Raw genomic sequence first — 25,025 nt, 5'->3', positions numbered from 1 at the left:
CTCTCTGCCTGCCCCTCTGCCTACTTGTGATCTCTGTCAAATAAATAATAAATAAAATCATTAAAAACATTTAGCTGATTATCCCATAAATATTTTGACTCTCTGTATTTGTTAAATCCTGAATGAGAATAAGACCCATACCTTGCGATTGGTTAACAGGTCTCTCAAGCCTCTTTTAATTACAGGCCTCACTTTCTCCCTCCTCTTTCTTTACCCTTGCAATTTATTTTCCCAAGACATCAGGGCCTGTAAGGGTGCCTGGGTGGCTCAGTTTGGCAAAGCATCCGACTCTTGGTATCAGCTCAGGTCCTGATCTCAGGGTCCTGGGATCCAGCCTCTTGTTGGGCTCCCTGCTCCTCCCTCTCCCTCCGCTGTTCCCCCTGCTTATGCTCTCTGGCGCGCTCTCTGTTAAATACTTAAAATTTATAAACAAAACAAAACAAAAGAAAAAACAATCCATAACTTTCTGACAAGAGCTAAGGGTGTTAACACGCAGATCACGATATCTCAGAACCTGAAGGACAGAGCCCTGTTAAATGTCATCAAACATTAATTTATGGGTTCTCCCAATCCCGTGGCATGTTTCTTCAGATGACGGAAAGCCCAGTGCCAAAAAAGCTTTGATGAAACACATCCAGATGGCAAACACGCTTGGTCCTTGTACCCTGGGGCCTATCCCACACGGCTCTGACTCAGTGAGTCTAGAGTAGGATGCAAGCATCTGTCTTTCCTTTTAAAAAGCCCCACAGGCTGGGTGCCAGGCTGGCTCAGTGAGGTAAGCACCTGTCTTCAGCTCAGCTCATGATCCTGGAGTCCCTGGAATAAGCCCCACATCAGGCTCCCCTCTCAGCAGAGACTCGGTTTCTCCGTCTGGTCCTCTCCCCAGCTCCTGTTCTATCTCTCATTCTGTCCCTCAAACAAACAAATGAATATCTTAAAAAAAAAAAAAAAAGGTCCTTCAAGCTTTGCTGGTTTGCACTTTGGGTTGGGTACAACGATTTAGTCTCTGCAATTCTAAACCCAAACTTCCCCTACAATGTTTAGGCAGCAGACACAGGAAGGCATTGGAAACAGAGAAGAACAGAGAAACTATAAAAACTATCCCACAGAGAGTCCAGAAAAGCCAAGCTCCAGTTATACTACTTCTCTGTCCTTATTCTGTGTCTGAATTACTCTACAGTCACTTTACCTTAAGTAAGCAAGATTGCACAAACTGTTACCAACAAATATTAAATAAATCAATTCATCGGGAAATTTTAAATACACCTAATTGGGATATGCTAGGGAAAAGCATTTTATTTCCCTCGCACCATTTCAATGGCACTTCGGATTCTCTTGGCAAATAACTGTCGATATGAGAAAAATTATTTCTAATTCAACAGTGACACATGACACACGTGGTCAACAGCACCTGAAAGCTGGAGAAGAAATGAAGTTCCATAGAATCCATTTAAGTTCACAAATGTTGCCACAGACTGCCTCCAGGTCTTCAAAACTTATCTATGTATGTATTTCTTTTTTTACAAAAAATTTTAAAGATTTTATTTGACAGAGAGAGAGATCACAAGTAGGCAGAGGCAGGCAGAGAGGGAGGGGGAAGCAGGCTCCTGCTGAGCAGAGAGCCCAATGTGGGGCTGGAACCCAGGACCCTGGGATCATGACCTGAGCCGAAGGCAGAGCTTTGACCCACTGAGCCCCCCAAGTGCCCCTATTTATTTCTTGAATCAACTACCGACACCTACTTTATGTCAGACATGGCTCTGAGTGTTTTATTAACGTTAAATATCATTTCATCTTTACAATCATCTATGAAGTGGGATTATTATCATCCCCATTTCTCCGATCAGGAAACTGAGACCTACAATGGTTTAGTAACACGGCTCATAAGAGGCAGAACTAGAATCAGCTTGGGTCTGGACATCATGTTTTAAATCACTATGATTCGTCTCCAGGAACCTACAAAAAGTCCAAGTCTTCACCCCAAACCTTGGTTTCCCCACCCTACAGTCCCCGCATGGCCCCAGCTTCAAGGACATTCTCTCTGTTCCTTTAACAGTACACACGCTTCCCTGCTCTAACTGAACACCTGCCCACATCCGCCTTTATTTCTTAGCCTTCTGGTCTCAGCTTAAACATTATTCAGGAAATTACAAACTCTAACGCACTCTGTACTTCTCAGCACTCAATGCAAAAGAGTAACGATGAATTTCACGGGTCATTATTTCCTTCCTGTCTTTTCCAACCAGGTGGTGAGTCCCTCACACATCCTGTCAGTCCTATTTATCATGCATTCCAACCACTGAATGCCCACCACCCACCCAAAAGGAAGGCCATTCCCCCTACACACACACACACACACACACACACACACACACACACACACACCTCTGATTGGCCCTATCTCAGGTGCATGGTGGGGATCCTGACAACCCCTAGTGGAATGTAACTATTCAAGAGGGAGAAATGGAACTTCTCCCCCCATCAACACTACACTTACTCGCTTCACATCAGTCTTTTAGCAGGACTTGAGCCCCAAGAAGGCCGAAACCCCACGTGCCTGGTTCAGGCCCCATTCCCACTCCCGCTTTCTCCCAGCCCCACGCACAACACTCCTGAGATAATTAGCAGCTCCTTAAATGAAGCCCTGCTCTGGGCTCCTCTCAGGTGCGAAACGAGGGGCGCAGGAGCTGACAGATGCCTTTTGGCAACCCAGTGTATTCCTGACACACAGGCTGCCTCCCAGAAAGGCCCCAGCCCCCCAGGGACACGGGGTCCTGACATCATGCCGCACAGGTACCTCTGTACAGAGAAGCATCTTCTCAGGGGCCGCTCACTCCCTCGTCCTCTGCGTCGACCTTGAGGACCAAGTACAGGAGGTGAAAAAGGGCGTCCTCAGGCCAGTGGCCATGGCTCTGGAGGTTCTGAAGTGCTGTGCCCACTGGGGCAAGGAAGCGGGATCCGAAGACGCCAGGCAAGCAGCAAGCCTCACAGAAGGCTGGAAAATGGGAGCTGGTCACCCCGCGCTCAGCCCAGGACTCTCGGTGACCCGCCCACGTCAGTGTCCTAACAACCTTCCCGCTCATTGGCGCCTGTGCCCACACGCTGACTGGACAGTTTCCCCGCTCCCTTGGCCTCAGAAAGCATCACTGGATAGCTCTTTGGGCCCCGCCCACACAACCCCACATTAAATGAGGACACGGGGTCAGCTTGACCTGCTCCTTTGCTAACTAACTGGCTTCAGAGGTGACAATCACGATCTGGGAGGGATCGGGCAATTGCTGGCAAGCTGGTTGGTGTGTTGGCTTGTGTTCTATTCTCTCAAATGGAGGTCGCCATCCATTTCCAAACTAAAGTCCCTTCCTTGCCAACAAGGTGAGAATGAATGAGAATTGACTGTATCTGGGGGAGAGGTGTCACCTATGTGACCTGCATGTGGCCTGCACTGGTCTCCAAGGCTCCCCCCCTGAGGTTGGCAACCGCAGGACATGCTGACTGGTGTGCTTGAGTTCCAGGGACTGGGTGTTGGGCCAGTGCTTGGGGCTGATGTACAGATCCTGTGGGGGAAAGCGCACCCCAAGCATAGTCCTGGGGGTGACCCTCTGTGTTGTGGGTGCAAAAGAGGGAGGCCCCGACCCCAGGGAAACGTAAGAATGGCTCCCGGGCTGCCTCCCGAGTCACTGTGTTTCAGGCAATGGGAGTGGCCTTGCCTGACTCCGAGCTGCCGCTCTTCTCCCGGTTACCATGTGTCTTCCTGAGCCCTCAGGGTTTTCAGGTACATCCATGGCAGCCCAGGGCCCACGAGCTGATGAAAAGCAGAAAAGTGGAGGGGGGGCGTTTGGTGGTCCACTTCCCTCCCAGCGCCAAACCCATCACCAGCACACTTGCCTTTCTTGTAGTGTTGTTGCTCCCCAGCTCGTCGACGGCCTCCTCTTGTGATCCAGGGGCTTGAGGCTCTGACTCTGGCCATGGACAGAATGATTCTTCCGGCTGTGGACTCCAACCAGATGGACTGGCATTCCCACAAGAAGAGGACAGCCACCTGTGGGCTGACCCACCCAGCTCCCTTTCCCCATAAACATGCAGAACATGTGCACCATGTGTGATTAGATGGGACGGAAACAAAATCTCATGACTTTATGCAGCTAGAAATGAAAATCTATACTGAGGGAATCTGTAGAGTGGGAAAAGGGGGCAGGGGAGACAGTCCACACTGAGAGAAGGTAGGGCTGTAGCAGAAGATGGTTCTGCTTCATCAACGACTAGGCTGTGGGTCCTGTGCTCTTCCACTGACCACTCCATTGCCTAAACCTGTTTGGCACAAGATCCTGATCCTCAGGGTAATGAGGGAAACATACGGGGGGCCCCTGTGGCACAGTGAGGGGATCGATTCCCACCTTGACTTATGCCAAGAGACTTGAAACCATACAACCATTGCCACAACAGAAGCTCCAAGGCTGATGATGCTGATTTGAGACTCTCTGGAAGAAAAACCGAGAAAGAGGAGCAGGGTAAAGAGATGCTCCCCCACCCCACACGTATATCCAGGAGGAAACAAATCCAGCATAGGGGGAGTGGAAGAGAGAAATCTGAATACAGGAGGCAGAACCCTCCCCCGACCCGCCCCGACTAATTCAACATAGGTTCAAAATTTGACCCAACTGTAAATCCAAAATTTTCAGGGGCACCTGGGTGGCTCACATGGTTAGTCGATGACGTCAACTTAGGTCTTGATTCCAGGATCCTGGGATAGACCCCCATGTCAAGCTCCCTGCTGGGCAAGGGGTCAGTCTGCTTCTCCCTCTACCTCTCCCTGCCACTCCCCCTGGAGCCTGCTCTATCACACGTGCTTGCTCTCTCTCGCTCGCTCTCTCTCCCTCTCTCTCTCCAATGAGTAAAGAAAATCTTTAAAAAAAAGGAAATCCAAAATTTACTAAAATAATTTAATTGGCAAAAATAAAAGGAGGCCGATTGCCTTTTGTGCCTCTACAACATAGGCTCAGAATGAACTCTAATGTTGCTAAGATGCACCGATTGGCTAACCTTCATGGACTTATTACGAGGGCTCAAATTCTGTTTATAGCAAGTATAAAAGAGCCCATATTTTCTACCTTCTGTATTTAATGCTTTGACATCTCAGGCCTTGCTGACTTTGGAGGGACTGTCCTTGCCAGGCCTACTGAATTCCTAAAGATGGTCAACCGCTTGCTGCAGGCAAACCTTTCACATGTAAAGCAACCAATTCAGAGCCTTTACCCACAACCACCTCTTGTAAGAAACTCTTACACTCTGGGCCACTATGCCCTGCCCTGATCACCCCAGGGACAGGGACAGACTACTCCAGACACCACTGTGTCCCGGAACCCACTGAGATGATACAAACCAGGCAGTCTTAAACGTGCTTACCCGGACTCACCTGCCCCTTCCCATGGAAACCACGATAAAGGGTCTTCCCGCTATCGTCCCTTCACTCTCTTTCTCCTGACTGAGCCTGGTACTCCCCTGGGCGGCCCGCCATGGCTCTCAGGACCTCCTTTCTTGGGATCTGTGAGTCTAAAAACACTTCTTCCATTGTGAGAGTTACTTGTATATCTGCCTGTCTTACCATACCTGATTAAAATAAACCCCGGTCGCCTTAAAACATCTGAGACACCGGGGGGCTCAGTGGGTTAAGCTTTTGGCTCAGGTCATGATCTCAGGCCATAGGGTTGGGTCCCATGTCCAGCTATGGGCTCAGGGTGGAGTCCGCTTGGGATTTTCTCTGCCCCTGCCCTTCCCTCCCCACCATCACCCCCTGCCCCCGGCTCCTTTGCTAGCTCGCTCTCTCTTGCTCTCTCTTTAAAATAAAGAAATGAAGTCATTTAAAAAACCATGAGGGATGGGGCGCCTGGGTGGCTCAGTGGGTTAAAACCTCTGCCTTCGGCTCAGGTCATGGTCTCAGGGTCCTGGGATCGGGCCCCACATCGGGCTCTCTGCTCAGGGGGGAGTCTGCTTCCTCCTCTCTCTCTGCCTGCCTCTCTGCCTACTTGTGATCTCTTGCTGTCAAAATAAATAAATAATTTTTTTTAAATCAAAAAAAATGAGGGAGCCCAACAAATTTAAAGATGATGAATATTTTGCTATGATAGATTTGGCCAATATGTTCTGTTCAGTTCCTATTTCAACATCCTCTCAGTCACGCATGCCTCAACCTTGAAGGAGACATGATTTACCTTGTTATACACAGGACATCCAAACCGCTCTGCTATCACAGGCAACCTCTGTGGGCAGGAACTTACTGCACCCATCTTTCTCCAGGAACATAGGTGTGACATCACATTTAAGACATCCTACTGTGAAGATATTTATTTGGCAAACTTGTTAAGGACCTACAAATGTGGGGGTTCCTGGGTGGCTCTGTCAGTTAAGTGTCTGCCTTCAGCTCAGGTCCTGATCTCAGGGACCTGCAACAAGCCCTGCATCAGGCTCCCTGATCAGCGGGAAGCCTGCTTCTCCCTCTCCCTCTGTCCCTGCCAGGCCCTTGTACTCTCTCACATTCTCTCTCTCTCTCTCTCTCTCATGTTCTATCAACTAACAAATTAAATCTTTAAAAAGAAAAAAGGGCATAGAAGTCCAACATCTTTCAGTACTTTTTGGGTTCTGGAGGCAACATATTCCTTGTTTATAAATTTTACAGAAGTCCATTTAGGCTTGTCAAGGAGCCCACGTTGAGGTGGGAGGGTCTCCCCTCCACAAAAGGCTCTAGGATCTGTGCAAGTAAAAATGACCTGTTGAGGGGGACGGGGTGGCTCAGTTGGTGAAGCGTCTGCCTTTGTCTCAGGTCCTGATCTCGGGATCCTGACATCAAGCCTGGCAGGGGGGTTCCCTGCTCGGTGGGGAGCCTGCTTCTCCCTCTCCCTTCCAGCCCCTCTTCCAGCCAGAGCTCTCTCTTTACTACATAAATAAAATCTTTAAAAAAATCACCTGTTAGTGCCCAGGAGAAAAGGCTCCAGCAGCCTCCTCTCCCGCTTCCTGGAGTCCCTGGACCACCCAGGCTATCTGTCAATTGTCCATGGGCTCCCAATGCAAGAAACGGCCCTCCTTGGCTCTGGGTTATAGACCATGAAAGCAGCACTTGCTGGCCATGCACAGGGCTCTCCTGGAAACAGTCTCTCACAGGCTCTGAGCCTTCCTCTCCAGCTGTCTATTATTCTCGGCGTTAAGGCACCCCCACCAGCTTAATAGAGTCACCAAGGCCTACTTGCTACAGGCTGAAGCCAAAGTCTGCATATCCTACCTGCAGGTGGAGGGGGCGGCTTCTGTCCACAGTGCACTGCCAGATTCCATGGTGCTGGAGGACGTCAGCTCTTCCTTCTAGCCCTTGGCCATCCAGGGATTTCCTTGGGATCAACTGCATGAACATCAATGGAAATTATTACATTTTGGTTTTGATGACCACATCTCCCTCCTGCTCACATGACAGCTTCACATCCTAGAGAAGCACCTTTCCTATGCCTTAAGAGTCTCAGATGAAATGGAGTCCAAATATCAGAGTCCGTTGTGATGGAAAGCCCGAGATTAAGATTCAATAGGAGGTGTTGTCTCGGCATCCAGTAACTTCAGAGGGCCTCAAATGGCCTCACTCCATGTTTCCTTCCCACTCTGCTCCCACAGATCAGATCCTCTGGCCAACAAGCCCTCCTTAGCACAGGGACCAGGCACAGTTTCTCCCCAAGTAGTAAGCTCCAGTTCCCTGACAGCCTGTGGAATGATCCAGCAAGCCAATCATTCCCTCCTGCAGGAAGTAGGGCTCACCTTCGCTCTCCTGTTACTACATAGTCTGCACCCACAACCCTTGTCCGTTCTGTTCCCAGGGCCAACATCCCCCATGGCCCTGCGTGATGTGTGTGTCCTCCTTCCCTGGGCCATGAGGATAGGTCGGTAATAAATTATGGTGGATCTCAGCTGTGTAGCATCCGGACATCCCATAGCTTTAGGGTTGGAGTCCCTCTCTTCGCCAATGGGCGAAGAAGAGAAGAATGAAATCTTTCTCACTTGTACCTTTGTCAAGGCACAATGATGAGGCTTGTGGACTTGAAGTTATTTGGATAATAATCTATTTGGGGCTTGCAAGAATTCACCTGGAGCTGAAGGGCATCCTTTATATGAACGATGAAGAGGAAAGGAGGCCGCAAAGGCAAGGGCTTGGATGGTCTCTTAAAGGTCAAACTCCAGGCAGTGGGGGAACCCTCCAGTAATTACAGCAGGGGAGGAACATCGCATTTTCAAATCAGTTCATCCTGACAGCAGTGTGCAGAATGGACTCGAGGGAGGCCAAGAGTGGAACCAGCAAGATTGTTAGGGAGTCCACTGCACCAGTCTGAGACAGCAGTGGGTGAATCAGAGCACTGACAACAGGAAGGCAAGGAAGGAATGACCATATTTGGCAGGCTGAAGAGACAGCAGAATGGAAAATTAATGGAATGAGGTCCTTAAAGAAATCCGAATGGATCCTTTCCAAGGTGCAATGGAACAATTCGCCTCGAAGGGCAAAGGAAGATTTGAAGGGGCTTTTGAAGAAATGAACAAGGGAGTTGACTATGGACATTCCAGGTAAAAACCACTTAAAGGCTCATCAAGGGGAGCTATTTGCATAATTTAGGGTAGAACCATAAGCTGCTAGATTTTCTTTTAAAGAATAAGATGGGATTCATTCCCATTTCAAATGGTCTCCAAGGCAGAGTGATTTGGAGGAAAAAAAAAAAAAAAAAAAGCAAGTCAGAGAATACAATACTCCTAACTAGGCAGATATACATAAGGCCTGAGAGAAATCAGGTTACTCATAGAGTGCTTTTGCAGATAACAGAAAAGGAAATGATTTTGAAAAAATAGAAAATAAAAAATAAGCTAACAGAAATGAGACTCACCTGGGAAAAGCAAACTTGCCTTTTTTTCCCCTTACCTTATATTCATCTTGTACTTCTGTGCTATTCACCTTGTTTCCCATGTAAGGAGTGTGCTCGTGTATTTGACAAATTTGGAAGACTAAAACAAGTTGATGTGTTCCCTAGATCAGATATACGAAGACATCTGACCCTTGTGAAAACCTTAAAAGCATTACAAACATTATTGGAAGAATCCTTTGACCACAGCCCCCAAGCCCAGCAGTGTCGACTCTCCTAAAAAAGTCACCACTGTTGGGGCATCTGGGTGGCTCAGTCTGTTAACCGTCTGCCTTTGGCTCTGGTCATGATCCCGGGGTCCTAGGATCAGGTCACAGGTCAGGACCCCTGCTCGGTGGGGAACCTACTTCTCTCTCTCCCTCTGCTGCTTCTCCTGCTTGTGTGCCCCCAATTTCTGTCAAAAAAAAAAAAAAGAAAATCTTAAAGAAAAAAATAAAGAAGTCACCACTGTTTTCAAATTGGCGAATACTTCTGCAGTCATTAAATGACCCCTTTTTTGTTAAGTCATAAAAGAACACATTTATTAAGCTAAAGGCGTAACTACAAATAGTTTACATTTTGAAAAAGGACATTTGGGGTTAAGGTAGACCCAGAGAGTGACTTGGGATCTTCAAAGCGTGGTCTCGTCTCTGGCTTGACAATCATCTATTTCTTTGAGAGGTCTTCAGCCGCCATTCCAACCTTCTTGGCAGGGGACAGTATATAGGGCGTGTACCTGGGTAACGAATCAGAGATAACACTTAGAAGAAGGTGCTCCGATCCATCCATTTCCGGTCCAGGTGGGTTAATAAGAGACACAGCTGTGGTGCGGGGCTTGACATCATTTTTTCGGCGTGTGGATCCCAGGGTAGCATTCAGTCGTGGTGGGCCTTGTTTCCTAGGCAGTTTTCCCCTTCCTCCTGAATCTGGGGGCTTCACGTCACGAGCAGAGGGGTTTGGCGGTGGAAAAGGTGAATGAGATTCCGCTTCTAGAAACTGGACGAAAAGTTCTGAAAAAGAATGATTGGCCACAGCTTGGTGATTGGGCTTCGCAGGTGCGTTGGGGGCACGTTTGGATCCAGGCCCCCAAGTCACCCCGCTGGGCACACCCACAGGCTCTTGACCGCGCAGCTGCCGCAGCTGGTCTTCTCGGATCCCCAGCATGCTTGCCATCAACCTCAACGCTTCCTGCCGTTCCGCATCAGCTGCCTGGAAAGATCCCACGAAGAGTCCCCTTAGGAGGGTTTTGTCCACCATTCCTTCGGCCTTACTTACTAAGGTGATCAGTTTCTTCTGTGTGTCCTCCAGTATTTCCTGCTGGACCTCATTCTGTTTCTTGAACTCTTGGAGCTGGTCCTCCTTCACCTCCAAGTCGGCATTTGTTTGATGCAATCGTCCCTGTAACGACTTCAGTTTTCCTTCTAGGGCGTCTGCCTTTTCCATCCATTTGGCCAGTTCCAGCTTGAGGTTTGCTAGTCTTCGATCGTAGTGCCTTCCCTCTTCCTGGGAGGCAGCAAGCTGGAGCACAGCTTCCTCCTTCTGCTGGGTGACCACGTGCAATTGCTCCCGCAGCGACTGTACCTGCAGACTGGCTCCGTGGCTGGCCTTTTCCATGGCAGCGGAAGACAAAACGAGTTTTCCCTGCAGGGCCGTCACTTCCTCTCTTAGCTGAGCCACTTGGTCTTCTGAGGCCAAAACTTCCCGGCGACGAGAATCTTGGGCTTCTGCAGCGAGGTGCTGCCCTCTCTCCAGCTCCTGGGTTAGGCGCAATTCTCTCTCACGTAACTGCTGAACCTCCTTCTGGAGGGCACAGGTTTCCTTTTCTTTCTGTTTCAGTGCCAACACGACGTCATCTCTCTCCTGCTGACACACAACTGCCTCTTCCTGCATTGACTGAACGGCGTCCACAAGCCGGCTCAATTCCCCCATCTCGCCCTGTTCTTTCTCTCGCAGCAGTTGCTCCAGCGCAAGGGCCTTCTCTTTCATCGCGGCATGCTGGGATTCCTCCTCCGTCCGCATCTTTGAAAGCAGCCGATTTGTCTCTTGCAACGCCTGATTTTCCATGTCCTTTTCTCTAGATGTTTCCACGATCTTCGTGTTTTCCTCTTTCAGCCGACAAACATCCATTTCGAAATCTGCCATCCTCTCCTTCAGACTGGTGACTGCCTGCCTCAGCAGCTCATTCTCACTCAGCTGGCCCCTGAGCTTCTCCTGTAAAGAAAGCAGCTCCTCACTTTTCGCTGGGATTCGGAGCTCCTGAGCCTGAAGGACGTTTTGTAGAACGGCCTGTTTCTCCTTCCCCAGCTCCATGTGGGAATTGGAATCCCTGTGTTCCTGTGGTTTCCCTTCTCCTTCCCCCGGGGCAGCCCCTGAAGCAATCCGTCTCTGCTGATATTCCTGGAGGGTTCGAATCATTGTATCTTTTCCTGGCCCTGATTTTCTGAGTTCTACCTCCTCTTGGAGCACCTGAGAAGACTCACTCACTCGGTCAGATTTCACGGCCTTCAGGGAGTCGGCTGCCTTGGCGGAGTCGCTGGAGGGCCGGAGGAAAATCACGTCAAGTTTCCCTAAAAGGAGCTCCTTGGCATTGCAAAGCTCCCCGATGCGGAGCTGAAGTTGTGCCACTTCCTTCTCTAGCTGTTGTAAGTTTATTTCATGTCCTTGGTAAGTGTGGATCTGGTCAAGAGAGGTCGGCTGCAGTTTCAAAACCTTCTCGCTGTTGGTGCAAGCCCACGCCTGGAGTAGTCGCAGATCTCTCTGAAGCTGGGGTGACTCACGCTTCATATTTTGGACCGTGGTCAGCACCTGCTCTTTCCACTCCTCCATGATCTTCACCCGCTGTGTTAATGTGTCCCATTCCTGTAGAAGCTGCTGGAATGGATCGATACAAACTCCTCCAACCTCATGACCAGTGCTGGGTGTTTGCAGGATCGTCAATAAAGTCTGGCATTTTTGACTTAACGCATCCACTTCCAGGTCTTTTTCTCGAATAATGTGTGACAAATTCCGAATCGTTTCTCTAAACACCTCCTGGTCGCTGCTTTCTAGTCTAGAGGACAGTTTTTGATTTTCCTCTTGCATCCTCTGGAGGTCTGCTTCCCTGGCAGCAAGTCGATCGGTCATTCTGTGATAGTCCCTTTTCAGCTTGCTATTCTCCCTCGTCTTCTCATTTAGGACCACCAAGACCTGTTCGCTTTTCAAAGCACACTCTTGCAATTGGCGCTGAAGTTGTTCCACGTGCCCGTTCTGGCAGCGAGAAGCCACAGAGATTTTGCTAGAAAGACCCTGAATCTCCAAATCCTTTTGCTGGATAATCTGAGTGAGTTCCCCAATCTCCTCTTTGGAGAGCCGATCCACTCGTTGTTCATAGTCTAGAAGTTGTTTGCGGTGCTGGTCAGTGAGGTCTGCTAGCTTCTGCCGGTGGATGTTTTGCAACACCGCCACTTCCAGCTGATGTTTGTCCATCTCCCGCATCCGCCGCTGCTCTAGGTCCCTGATGTGGCTCTTCAGTTTCCACAGTGCTTCTGTGTCGATGGTATTTGGTCCCTGGGTGGAACACTGGCACAACTTCTTCCAGTGAGTCACTTCAGCCTCCAGGGTTTCGATCTCACGGAGGAGTCTATTGATCTGTGTCTGGGATGAGATGGCATCAGCCAAATCCATGGCGTCCCCAGGGAAAGTCCCATTCCCCAGCACGTGTCTGTTCATATCAGAGATGTCCATGGTCACAGAGGTCTGGCTGCTGTCCTTGGCCCCTAGGGAATGGCCTAGGCCAGAGCCCAGCCCACCAGCCCAGGAGAACATCTGACGGTCATACAACTGCCCTGGTCCGTGGTGAGAAAGCGTCCAGTCCAGTCGGACTACCCCGCCAAGTGTCCCAGAACCCCAGCCTGCGCAAGGCTAAGAATCAAAAGCCTACAAACGTTTCCAGGCAACGCCTGCGTGCCCCTCCCCCGCCCCCCTCGCGGGGGAGGGGCACATCACAATGACAATAAAATCTTCCTGACTGTGAATACAGCAGACATAGGGGTCTAGGGCTCACAATCCCACTGGCAGGGTCTTCCACTCATGCAGAGGCCACGTTGACAAGGGTTTTTCATCAGGCGCCCTTTTGGTAACAGCAAAGGATGAGAAGCCAGGCACCCATGCTTCACCAGGGCCCCGGTGACATCAAGTACATGGCTGATGGCAGCAGCAGGCGCAAGTAGCTGGGGACAGGGGTGGGAGACAGGCAGTCACTGCATCTCCTCCTAACGTATTTTTAACATTTTGAACCAGGCGGGCACCTTCACAAATGAAACAATTCGGGAAGTAGAGGGCGAATGTTCATTTAACTTTAATCTCCAGAAGGTGGTCTCCATCCAAGTCCCAAGATTCAGAATTTGACAATGACATTCTGTCTTCCATAGAAATGCCTTTACCAGCTGACTGACGCCATAGACTCAAGCAAAATATCCTGAGAGAGAGAGACACAGAGACAAGCTATCGCTCAGTGAAGTCGGAAAGCATCCCTGCAGAGCCCACCACAGGAGAAGAGCAAATGAGGATTCGGCTGCTCCTCTTTGGGGTCAGTGATTTTTTCTGTGGACTCAGGGGAGAAATCAGGACTTTCACATTCTCTTCTTTAACTTAAACCTGCTGGAACCAAAGTAAGTACAATCTATTTATTGATTTAATGGTGGAAATAAAGATCTTAGAAATAAAATGTCCCTTGGGGCACCTGGGTGGCTCAGTCGGTAAAGCATCTGCCTTTGGCTCAGGTCAGGATCCCAGGCTGCTGGGATCAAGCCCCGCATTGGGCTCCCTGCTCGGCTGACAGCCTGCTTTTCCCTCTCCCTCTGGCCCTCCCACTCATGCTCTCCCTCTCCAATAAATAAATAAATGAAATCTTTAAAGATTACCATAAAACGTCCCATGATTGTACATAGGAAAGACAAGTGTTTTACAACAAAACACCAGATCTTAATGTTCCTCTTTGAAATACGCTTTTTCGTGGCCAGGTACAAACTACTTAGGACTCAGCTAAACCTCAAAATGTGAGATCAAGACGAAATAATACTTTGCAGTCAGAATACGGGGCAGATAAATGTCCAAGCAAAATAAAATAAAATAAAATAAAATAAAATAAAATAAAATAAAGCCATATTTCTTACCATGTTCCCTTCATCTCCATCCTGTGTGGGTAAAAGCCTCTATGCTTATAAACTGACCTCAGAGACTGTCTGCGGGAGAGGAAGGTATGAGCAAACACTGCCCCAAAATGGACTTATTCAGCTCCAGGGTGGGGAGTTTGGGTAAAGGAGATGGCGAATAAAAGGGGGGAAAGGAAGATAAAATCTGTGTTCTACAGCTCTATTACTTAAAGCATAACTATCTTAAGAACAAAACTTGAGCAGCATTTAGAAATGTACTGCAATGTGATATGAGTTCTGTGTCTATAGATTCTCCTACTAAATCATTTGAGCTTGTAGTTTACAGGTTATCTCGCATTTTATTTCTAGGAAGTCATTTTTATTGTATGTAATAGCATATCATCCACAACAGACTGGATGTTGAAACAAAAACTTAAGAGATGAGCACCACACCCTACTTGGGAAGCACTCTGGACATGCCAGCCCATGTGGAGAAAGAAGGCAGGCAGGCTGCTGACACGCTGCCTGGGGGCACCCAGGTCCCCAGGGCTCCAAGGTGGGTCCCTGCCTCTGGTTAGAAAGCTGCCTCAGGAGCCCCAGACGAAGGCTTTGGGCCTCTTAGGTAGGCCTGGCCCCATCTTCCTAAAGCCTGGGTTCACCCTCAGCTCAAAGAAAGGTCCACGTCCTTATTGTCACTTTAAACTTTCTCTGCATTTCTTACAGTGTTAGGATACGGAGTCGACCACCCCTCAATTACACAGAGAACACTCTCAAAAATGCAAGTCACACACAGAGCTGGGGTCTGAGCATCTGCCCGACACAGCAGGTTTCTACAAGGACCCTGAGTACTCAAAGCCAAGGGTTTATATAGCATTTTCAAAGCACTTAACACACAGTAATTTTCCATAGCTACATTCATATCTGGCGCCCCACTCTGACAGTTTACTTTTGCGTCGCTCCCTGGTGGTTTAGTGAGATAAGCTCTTTACCAATGCATCTGGTCTGCGTTGCAGCCGCCCGCATTCTGGTGCTTATGATTGACTTGTTTTGCAAAACTTGTTCAAAACTTTCTTTTTAAAGATTTTATTTATTTGACAGAGATCACAACTAGGCAGAGAGGCAGGCAGAGAAAGGAGGAAGCAGGCTCCCCAGTGAACAGAGAGCCCGATGCGGGGCTCGATCCCAGGACCCTGGGACCATGACCTGAGCCAATGGTGGAGGCTTTAATCTGCTGAGCCACCCAGGTGCCCCATAAAACTGCCTTTTGACTGAGCTGTCCAATAGTGGGTATGAGCCACAAATTTGTATCCCAAATTTGATATATGCCATCCTCAATATAGCGATAAGGAGGGTTTTTTAGCTTAGGCCCCAGTTGGTGGGTATTAATTTGTGGGCTTGTAAGGTCAGTTAGGACTTTAATAGTTTGAGAGTATGAAAGAGTTTGGTCATGTCCTGGTGAACTCCATGTTTCACTGAGCATGAGCCAGGAAGAAACATTTTGATTAGTGATAGATTTATCCTGGCATATACTGTCTCCATATATTGTATCTGAACTATAATCCTGCAGAGAATGCCAATCAGTGCCCTGTAAAGGGGAAACCCACCAGGGTAACCCGGACATCCCTGACATAGGGAAAATTCCACATATCCAACAATCTGTTTGATTATGTAGTTCAGCATAATGCTGTGCCCACGGTAGAAAGGAACTGTCAGTTAAGATAGGTGAAAGGAAGATAAAGAGAATTACAAACTTAATTTTGGTTTGAAGAGAAGTTTGAGGTCTTCTATGGGCTCACGGGAGTAAGAAGGCACGTTAATTTGCTTACTGGTTTCCTGTGAAGGAGGTACAGGTTTTATTCTAGATATACGGACCCATGAAGAGTGTCTTTCTAGCTTTCCCGCACTGGGAGTACATAGTATGACCTGATACGGACCTTTCCATTTTGGATGTAGGTTTTCTGTTGTATGTGACTTCCAATTTTTTTTAAATAAACCATGTCTCCGGGATTTACATGGGGTGGGTTTTCAGCTATAGTTTAATCAGGTTTGGGGAATATATGATTAGTATATTCATTTAGTAACTTATAAGTTAAACCAGCCTCTAGTGAGTAATTTAATAAGGCTTTATAATCTTCATCTAATGACAGGTCTACGGAAAGAAATATAATATATATGATAACTCGTTATCACATAATTATTATTATATATTATTATGTAATAACTGACAACGGCTGAGTCCTAGAAGTTGTTTTGGAGCAGTTCTCATCCTGAGAAGTCCTATGGGTAGAAGAGTAACTCAATTTTCCTGGGTTTCTAAACTCAGCTTAGTAAGATGACGTTTTAAAGTATGATTAGTTTTTTCTACCTTTCCAGAGGATTGGGGATGCCATGCTGAATGCAAGAAGTATTTAATTTTTAAGGCTTTGGCAACTGCAACGTGCTATGCTAGTGAGCAAGATGGCACACCTAGCTTCTTTTATACTTTTTATGAAAACTACTGTCACCAGTAAACCAACTATCATTTGTATTTTGAACAGGGGCATCTTAAATCTGGCCAAAAAGAGTAAGCAAGATCAATAACCTCTGAACAGTTATGCTCTATAGAGACGTACAATGGTCAAGGTGATAATTAAGTTACACAATTGTCGGGAAATCAATTCTATTTTCCAGCTGTTTAATCATGTGCCATGGGCTCTTGTTATTATCCCCACAGAATAAAAAAGCAAGAAGATCGTCTAAATGAGCTATTGTGCAACCTTTCTGAAGTTCACCTCAAATTGTCTAGCTTAGGTAAAGAAACACTTAAAGACAATCCAATCTAGAATTTAATATCCATAAAGGTGTGTTATTAAAACAGAATTGTTCTCTCTAAAATAACCCTCATTTCCAGAGATAGCCAAATCAGGACTCGTTTATTTGAAAAACAAGTCCAGTTTTAACAAACGTGGCCTAATTATTTACATAAGCTCAGCAAGAACAGGGAGTGATCAGATAGATCTTTTAGAATCTGCTTTGCTGGGACTTCTTATAAGGAATCTCTAGGTTGAACTTTATTAGCCTCTCCAGGCCAGAAGCCAAGCCACGTCCTTGCCATCAGACATGCCTGCAATAACCGTCGATTTGGGTGAATTCCTCTTCCTGAGGTCCCCAAAGTAACCTGAGGTTCCGGCACCTGACAGGAAGTGACAGTCTTTACTCACCTGGTGAGGCTGCTGGGAACTCTGTAAGCAAGGTATCAGGCCGACAGTTCCAAGGGGCTTTATGGCTCCAGGTTTCAAAAAGGCAACCTTAGTTCCTTAAAGCTGTCTGGTCATATCTGAGTCAGTCTTTCTGTCTTTCTCAAATAGGACATTCCAGTCAAAGCCCTGGTAAAATAACCCATGTTTCCAGTGGTGTCCTGTTACAAGGAGAACAGATTCTTATTGAACTTATGCAAATGACGTGATTGCCATGGAGGAAAGAACACTTACTGAGACCTTTTGAGTTTTAGAGGGTTCAGATAGAGAGAAAACTTGAATGCTTTATTTACAAACAAATACTTTTACATTTCTGTAAGTCACGGACATCTTAAGAAAAAAGTTTCCTTAGTCTGGAAGAGCACACATTAGAGAACCAGCAATGTTTAAAATTAGAGCTACAACAGTATAAGCTTTTAGTTCATCAAGTCCCATGTTACAATTCTGAGTTAGTTTGAATGTAGCTTTAGTTAGTTCTGGAAATTCTTACCCATTTTAGTTAATATATATTGAATACCTGTACTTGTCCTGAAAGTCCTTTATATGAATCTCCTTGAAGATAAAACTCATTTTACAAAAGAATCAACACTTTGTTCAACATTTAAATCTTGGGGAAGTTAGTTAAAACCTTTTAAGCCCATGCCTAAATAGGATTAGGGATGTTAAAGATATGACTAAAAAAAAAAAAAAACACACAGAAACTGGTTTTTCGGGGCAGGCAAAGAGAAACGATTTCCATTTTCTTCTTAACAGCAGATCAATTAATCTAGGAAAACTTTGTCCTTTTTGAACAGAGAGAAAGCAGATTTTCTATACCAGAGTCTTTTTAAAATTCATTTCAAACTTAGTCCATCCTCACCCTACCCAAAATTCCTTTTCTGAAGATTTCCCTTCACAAACCTTCTACAAGTTTCCTTTGCATTCAGGGTTTGTCCCAAGCCACGTCCTTCCAAACAACCATCTCGTTTAGGACAAAATTACCCTTTTTTTTTTTTTTTTTTTTTTACCTTCAACAAACTGCATTTCCATTCCTTAAATCTTTCTTAGATATCTTCTACTTTTCCACATACAGAGTTGTTTCCCTTATTTCCATCAGTCTTAGTTACAGTTGGCAGAATTTTGTACTCTCAGAAACACCTTAATCTCAAGTGAAGACTAAGTATTAACCAACTGTGAACTGTTACAACAGAATTCTTCAGATGGCAAATTTATGAATCAGTTAAGCACAAAACATGTTGAACAACAGATTTAAATGTTCTTCATTTCTTTGCAGTAAGAAGTCAAACACACAAACCTACATCCAGTACTCAATGCTTTAGCACTTCATCCTATTTGGAAAAGACCTAGATGTCCAACAAATTTAATTTTGTTATCCAAGCAAAACTTTAAATTTTTAGGTTACCAAACACTTTGAAAGCTATCTCAGCAATCCCCCATTAAAACTTGGAGACACACAACCATCAGTTTACTCATCTTTTGGATGAACAACCCAACAGAGTTAACACCAGGTTATTTGAACGTCAGTAAGCCTTGACAGAATAAAAGCTTTCCATTTCCTACCATAAAGTCAAAGACATGTCTATCTTATTTAAACCAACAAAATTAACTTAGTCCAAGTACTGATTTATGTTCCACCTGGGCCCACTCCACTTTGAATGTTTACCTGAGACACGGGTGGGAAGATCTGGAGTGGGGGGGGCGTTAGGTCCAGGGGGTGTTCTTCTTCCTCCTTGACAGTGAAGAGAGAAGAAGCCATAGTTCAGGAAGCACCGAGGATGGTCTAGAGGCCAGTTATGCAGGCCACACCCAAGTTGGTGCAGAAAACAGGAGAAGGGGGAGACAGAAGAAACAAAGTGCTGCCAGGAGGCAGAGAAAGGATTCCCGGTTTTAGAGCTCATCAGCTCCAACAGAGGAGCAGAAGCCATGTTTTCCCACCGGGAAGGGGGGAGAGGTTAAGCAGTCCATGTCGGGCCAGAAAAGACAGGGAATTTCCTCGAAAGAACGGGAATTTTGGCAGCTGCTTGGGAATATTCCTTAAAGTCTCCGACTCGAGTTAGACTAACCCCAGTTGGCTCCAGTTATAGCCATTAACACGGGAAATGAGTAAAGGAGAAGCCCCCACATCTATGAGGAGAAACAGAGAGAGATAAAGTCAGAGTCCCCTTTCCTAGGGATGGCCCAGCAACCTGGGTTTACTAGAAGGCTTATTTTCGTAATTATCACCCAATATGTCAGGAGGGAGTTTAATACCTGACTCATTCAGGCAAACACATTCTGCAAAAGGCCCTTAGGTCGGGGTCCCGGTGTACAGCAATGAAGGCCTAGGCATGAGCAATGAAGGCACCCTAGGTTCATTCACCCTGTTTCCTGCAGAGGAGATCTAACTGATAGATCCCACTGAGGCCATGCAGTGTTACAGGAGCTCAGTCCTTTCCTAAGTTTTGCAATCCAAATCATTTCCAGTGGGTTAAAATGCACCCCACGGTAGAGTCCTTGGGACTGAAGAAGCCTTCTGAGGCCATGCCCCCAGAAAAGTAAAGAAGGTCCATTACCAAATCTCCCCTGATGCCTGGGTGGTGTCCCACGCAGGATATGTCAGAGGTGCCCCTATGTCAAAAGCCACCAGAGGCGTCCCTCAAGACGTCGCTATGGATCACCATTCTACCTTCCCGGAAAAGCGTTCCTGCTGTCAAAAGCCCTGGAGGGGTGCCGGCGTCCCTCTTCTTCCCCATCGCATCCTAGTCTACAGATGGGTGCCTGGTGAAAGGACTAGGATATTGTGCCATCCTATACTCTAAAAGTTGTGTGACTGCCCTGCCATTTTTAACCCATGGGAAACAAAAAAGTCTGGCAAGGAGAAATTACCCAATTTCGTAGCTTTAAGTAGTTTTAGAAGACACTGACGTGAAACAGTAAAGACTGAAATCCATCATGGTCTATGTGACATTGCAACACATGTGGTCCTTACAGCCCACTTCCCTAGGAAACGATCCTCGGTTGCGTTTTAATTCAATCGGGTACTGCTTCTGGCCGGCTCCCAGTGGAGGTCCCATGACAGGAAGTGGCTAGACCAGGCATGTGGAGGGGATCACCTTAGATCAATCAGGAAGAAACCTCACACGGGAGTCTTAACATTGGAAGCTGTCCTTCCCGGTGACTTAGGTGGCTGTCCCGTACCCAAGAAAGACAACTTTATGTAAGAACAGGAATAAAGAGAGGGCATCAAGTTTCTGGGTCTTATTACCATTCCGGCCAGGGTACTAACTTCCAGCCAAAAGTCAGACGTTTTCTTCCCAATGGAGTAGCCACAGGCTAGAGGATTACAGCCGGAGCAATCGACATGCAAGTGTTGCAATAAGCCCATACTCCCTGAAAAGCCCTGAAGTGAGAGTAAAGGAAGAAGCGAGAAAGTACTCACCAATTTTGCACCAAAGCTCAGAGTCCAAATCTAAAGACTCACAGCCACACACTGGGCGCCAAATGATGAACTTCTAGAACTAGAACATAGGTGAGGTTCGGTGGGGTGAGGTCCGGAGCTGATGACCAAGAAAGAATTCTTGAGACCTCTCTGGTGCAAAATGGTGGCTTATTAAACCACGGGGACAGGACCTGTGGGCAGGAAGAGATGCTGCCCGAGGTTGTCAGGAGTGGTCTATTATATACCTGTAAGGTGGGGAGGGGATTAGGGATGGTGTCAGTCTCTAAGAAATTTTGGAAGCAAGGTTTCTAGGACCTTGAGGGGCTAGCTATTATTTTGGGGAAAAGGTTATTCATTACCAGGAATAAAACCTTTTTGTGAGACCCTTTCGATGTCTATCAGTAGGCCATATGCTTGGGAATGATTGTCAACACTATCTTGGAGGTTTAGAGATACAGTTTCCAAAGGAATTGTTAAAGTACTTACAGGGTCCTGGTTAGGGGTAGGGGGTCGGTCAGGCTAGGATTGCCCTTTGCCCTTAGCAAAGCCTTAAGGTGGGGGTAGTTGAGTCCCTAGAGGAGAGTCACTCTGCCTGTTTTAAGGGCTTGTCAGGAGGTAAGGAAATGTAATAATTTCTCTTCTGCCTCTGTTTCCCACATCAGTATGATTTTTATTACAGCATGATAAAAAATGTAAAACATCTCACTGCAATTTTGTACCGATTACATATTGAAATGATAATATTCTGGATATAACTGATTAAACAAACTAAATTTCTTAAAAATGATTTCACCAAAGGACACTTGGGTGGCTCAGTTAATTAAGCTTGAGCTCAGGGCGTGATCTCAGAGTCCTGGGATCAAATTCCACATCCAGCTCTTTGCTTACCAGGGAGCCTGCTTCTCATTTCTGCCTGGTCTGCCTCCTCTGCCTGCCCCCCCCACCGCCCCCGGCTTGTGCATGCTCACACCAGCTCTGGAGCACAGGAGCGCGTTCTCTATCTCTCTCTCTGACAAAAAATAAATAGAATCTTTAAAAATAATCATTTCGCCTGCTTTTTACTTTCTCACTGTGGTTAATGAAGCTTAAAATTTCACGTGGCCTGCAATGTATATACTTACATTGGACAACACTGGGGAGTCAGAACATCAAACAGGACATTTGTAATACCAAGAGCAAAAAACAGCTTTAAATTTACAGACACAACATGTTTTAGAGGATAAATATATTCTCCAATCTCAGCTAATAGCTATTGAAATGCTAACTTGGTGTAACCAATATAAACAAAACTTTACAATCTCAATGTAAATGTTATTTAAATTTCAACATTCCAGAAGTAGATTTTTGGAACTTATTATGAATACTGTTTTTCAAACTAGAAAAGTGATACCAACTCATCTACACTATAGAAATTATAGAGAAGCATACACACACACAAAAGAATCCAAAAGAATCCACCATGCTACTGCCCAGAATATTTTGATCACTCATTACTGCCAGGTAAATATATTAAGTGATATGAAATATTAAAGTGGGATCATATGCTTAATCACTTTGAAACTTGTTTTAGTCTAATACTGTGAACACTTCCTTTTATCATATATTCTTTCTAAAACTTCACATTTTATTGTGAAATAATTACAGATTCACAGGGTGTTGCAAAAACAGTATGAAGTCCCATATACTTTGCACCCCATTTCCCAGACAGGGTTGCGCCTCTGGATTACAGTACATCAAAACCAAGAAACTGACATTGGGACCCATGTGTACCATTTTAGGTCACCTTATGCCATGTGTAGATTCATGTAACCACCACTACAATCAAGTTCAGATTTCATCAACACAAACGTTCCTTCTCAGTACCCCTTTCCAGTCACAACCACCCACGCCACCCCCAAACTCATCAACCCTAACCCTTGGGGACTGCTAATCTAACTTTGTGATAACAAAAACGTGAATGGCTGCCAACAGTGTGTGACCTGTACAGATTGGCTTTTTTCACTCAGCATCATGGCCTTGAAATCCACACCAGATGTTGTATGCATCCAGAGTTTGTTTCTTCTTAATTGCTGAGAAGGATTCCATCTGGAATGGATGTACCACTCATCTACTGAAGGACATTTGGGTTATTTCCAGTTTTACGGTATTACAAGTAAAGCTGGCATCTTTAAGAGCTGCAAAATATTTGTAACTATGGCATAGTTTTGTATCAATTCCCTGACCTCTATGTAGGCGGTTTTGTCTGTTTGTTTTTAACTTGCAGCAAGAATTACTATCAAACTCCACTTTTTGGGCCACAGACCCTTGTGGTCTGTGCAAAAGACCTGCCCCTCATGAAGCATACTACCAACATTTAATGAGTTCATCAGCCAGGCACCTATTTTTTGTCATAATAATGATGCAACAAATGTATTTACACAGAAAATGTATATGCAGAGAACAGTAATTCCTAGTTAAAATGCTGGGTCACAAGCTACAAATATTTTTAAAGGAATTGATACCAACTGGCCTTCAGAAAATTTAAAGCAGCTTATCTTAGCCACCAAGGCTCTGTTACAATGTCCACTTCTTCCTAGACGCACTAACAATTTTGTAGTCTTTAAAACTGGACTTGCCAAAAATGTTGTTTTGGATTGAAGTAATAGAAGTTATACATTTCTCATGTTTCCTGACTTAATCTGTCATTCTTTGATTAACTACCTATTCATATTCTTTGGTCAACATTCTACCGAAACGTTAGTTTACTGACTGTCAAACTTGGTTCTAACATACGTTACCAAGAAAGAGCCTTTTAAAATACATGTATCTGAAATCCAACACACGTGTTAATAGCTCAAGACAATATCTGACTTTTCAATGTGGAAGATAAAAATTTAGTTGATATGGTTCCCCAACTGATAAGTGCTCTTCTACTACACACAATGTATTTATTAAGAAATCGCCTCTATGGGGCACCGGGGTGGCTCAGTGGGTTAAGCCTCTGCCTTCGACCCAGGTCATGATCTCAGGGTCCTGGGATCGAGCCCCGCATTGGGCTCTCTGCTCAGCAGGGAGCCTGCTTCCCCCTCCTCTGCCTGCCTCTCTGCCTACTTGTGATCTCTATCAAATAAATAAAATCTTAAAAAAAAAAAAAAAGAAATCGCCTCTAATTCCAGCTCTAAGTTAAAAAAAAATGAATGTAGGGATGCCTGGTGGCTCAGGCACTTAAGCAACTGACTTCAGCTCTGGTCGTGATCCCAGGATTCTGGGATCGAGTCCCGCATGGGGCTTCCTGCATAGCAGGGAGCCTGCTTCTGCCTCTGCCTGCCGCTCTCCCTGCTTCTGCTTCCTCACTCTCCCCCACCTCCCCCCGACAAATAAAATCGTTTAAATAAATAAATAAATAAAAACATGAACGTAGGTCACTTCTCTTAAATTCCCTGTGAAATGCCAAGACATCAATTTTCTGTAACATCAAAACTATCTCCAGTTTCATTAAGAAACATGGCTGGCTTCTCTTTAGAACTTAAGGTCATCTAACCAATAGTTCTCAAATAGTGCTCCCTAGACCAGCACTAGCAGCACTAACATCACCTAGTAACTTCTAACAAATAAAGGTAAATTCACAGGCCCTACCCCAGACCTACTTCATAAAAAAAAAAACCCAGAAGGTGGTGGGTAGAGCCGGAAATCAAGCAATGTGTTTCAACAAGCATTCCAGGGGATTCTGATACATAGGAAAGTTGGAGAACCACAACGTTAAACAAATTTAGTAGAAAAACATTAAATCGGGATTGCCTTACATACTTATTCTTTTCACGAAAGACTTCAGCAAAGTGAATCACGCCACAGATACTAAGAATCCAAAGACGTATTTTCATTCTCCCCCAAAGTAAAACAAAACGAAAACTGGAAACTGGATGTTAGCTTCATTTCCTACAAAAAGGAATCCCTAAAACTATGAAGTGATCACAAAAAAGTTCCTTAGAGAAGAAAACCCAAAATGAACCATAGAAAACCAACAGGTCAGAATTGATGTCTTTCAAACCAGAGACTCAATTGGTTTTGTATCATACACTGCCTGAGACCCCCCATTCCTACACGGAACTACAACCTACAGCACTTTCAAAATTCAATGAACTAGCATATTAAACAGCACCTGGAAAACTATAATTACGCAAATATTTGTGGTCCGGGGAATAAACAAATAAATTGGTCAAATAAAAATAATTCTGCATGGGCAGAATAAAAGTGACCTTTATGTTGTTTTGTCCCCTAACTTCTTCTAAGCATGTATTACCACCTTCACAACCAAAATAAAGGAGAATCGGGACTACATGGA

This window comes from Martes martes (assembly GCF_963455335.1).
Source record: "Martes martes genome assembly, chromosome: 18".
Lineage (NCBI taxonomy): Eukaryota > Metazoa > Chordata > Mammalia > Carnivora > Mustelidae > Martes > Martes martes.
The sequence above is the reverse complement of the archived record's forward strand: the minus strand, read 5'-3'. Positions refer to the sequence as shown.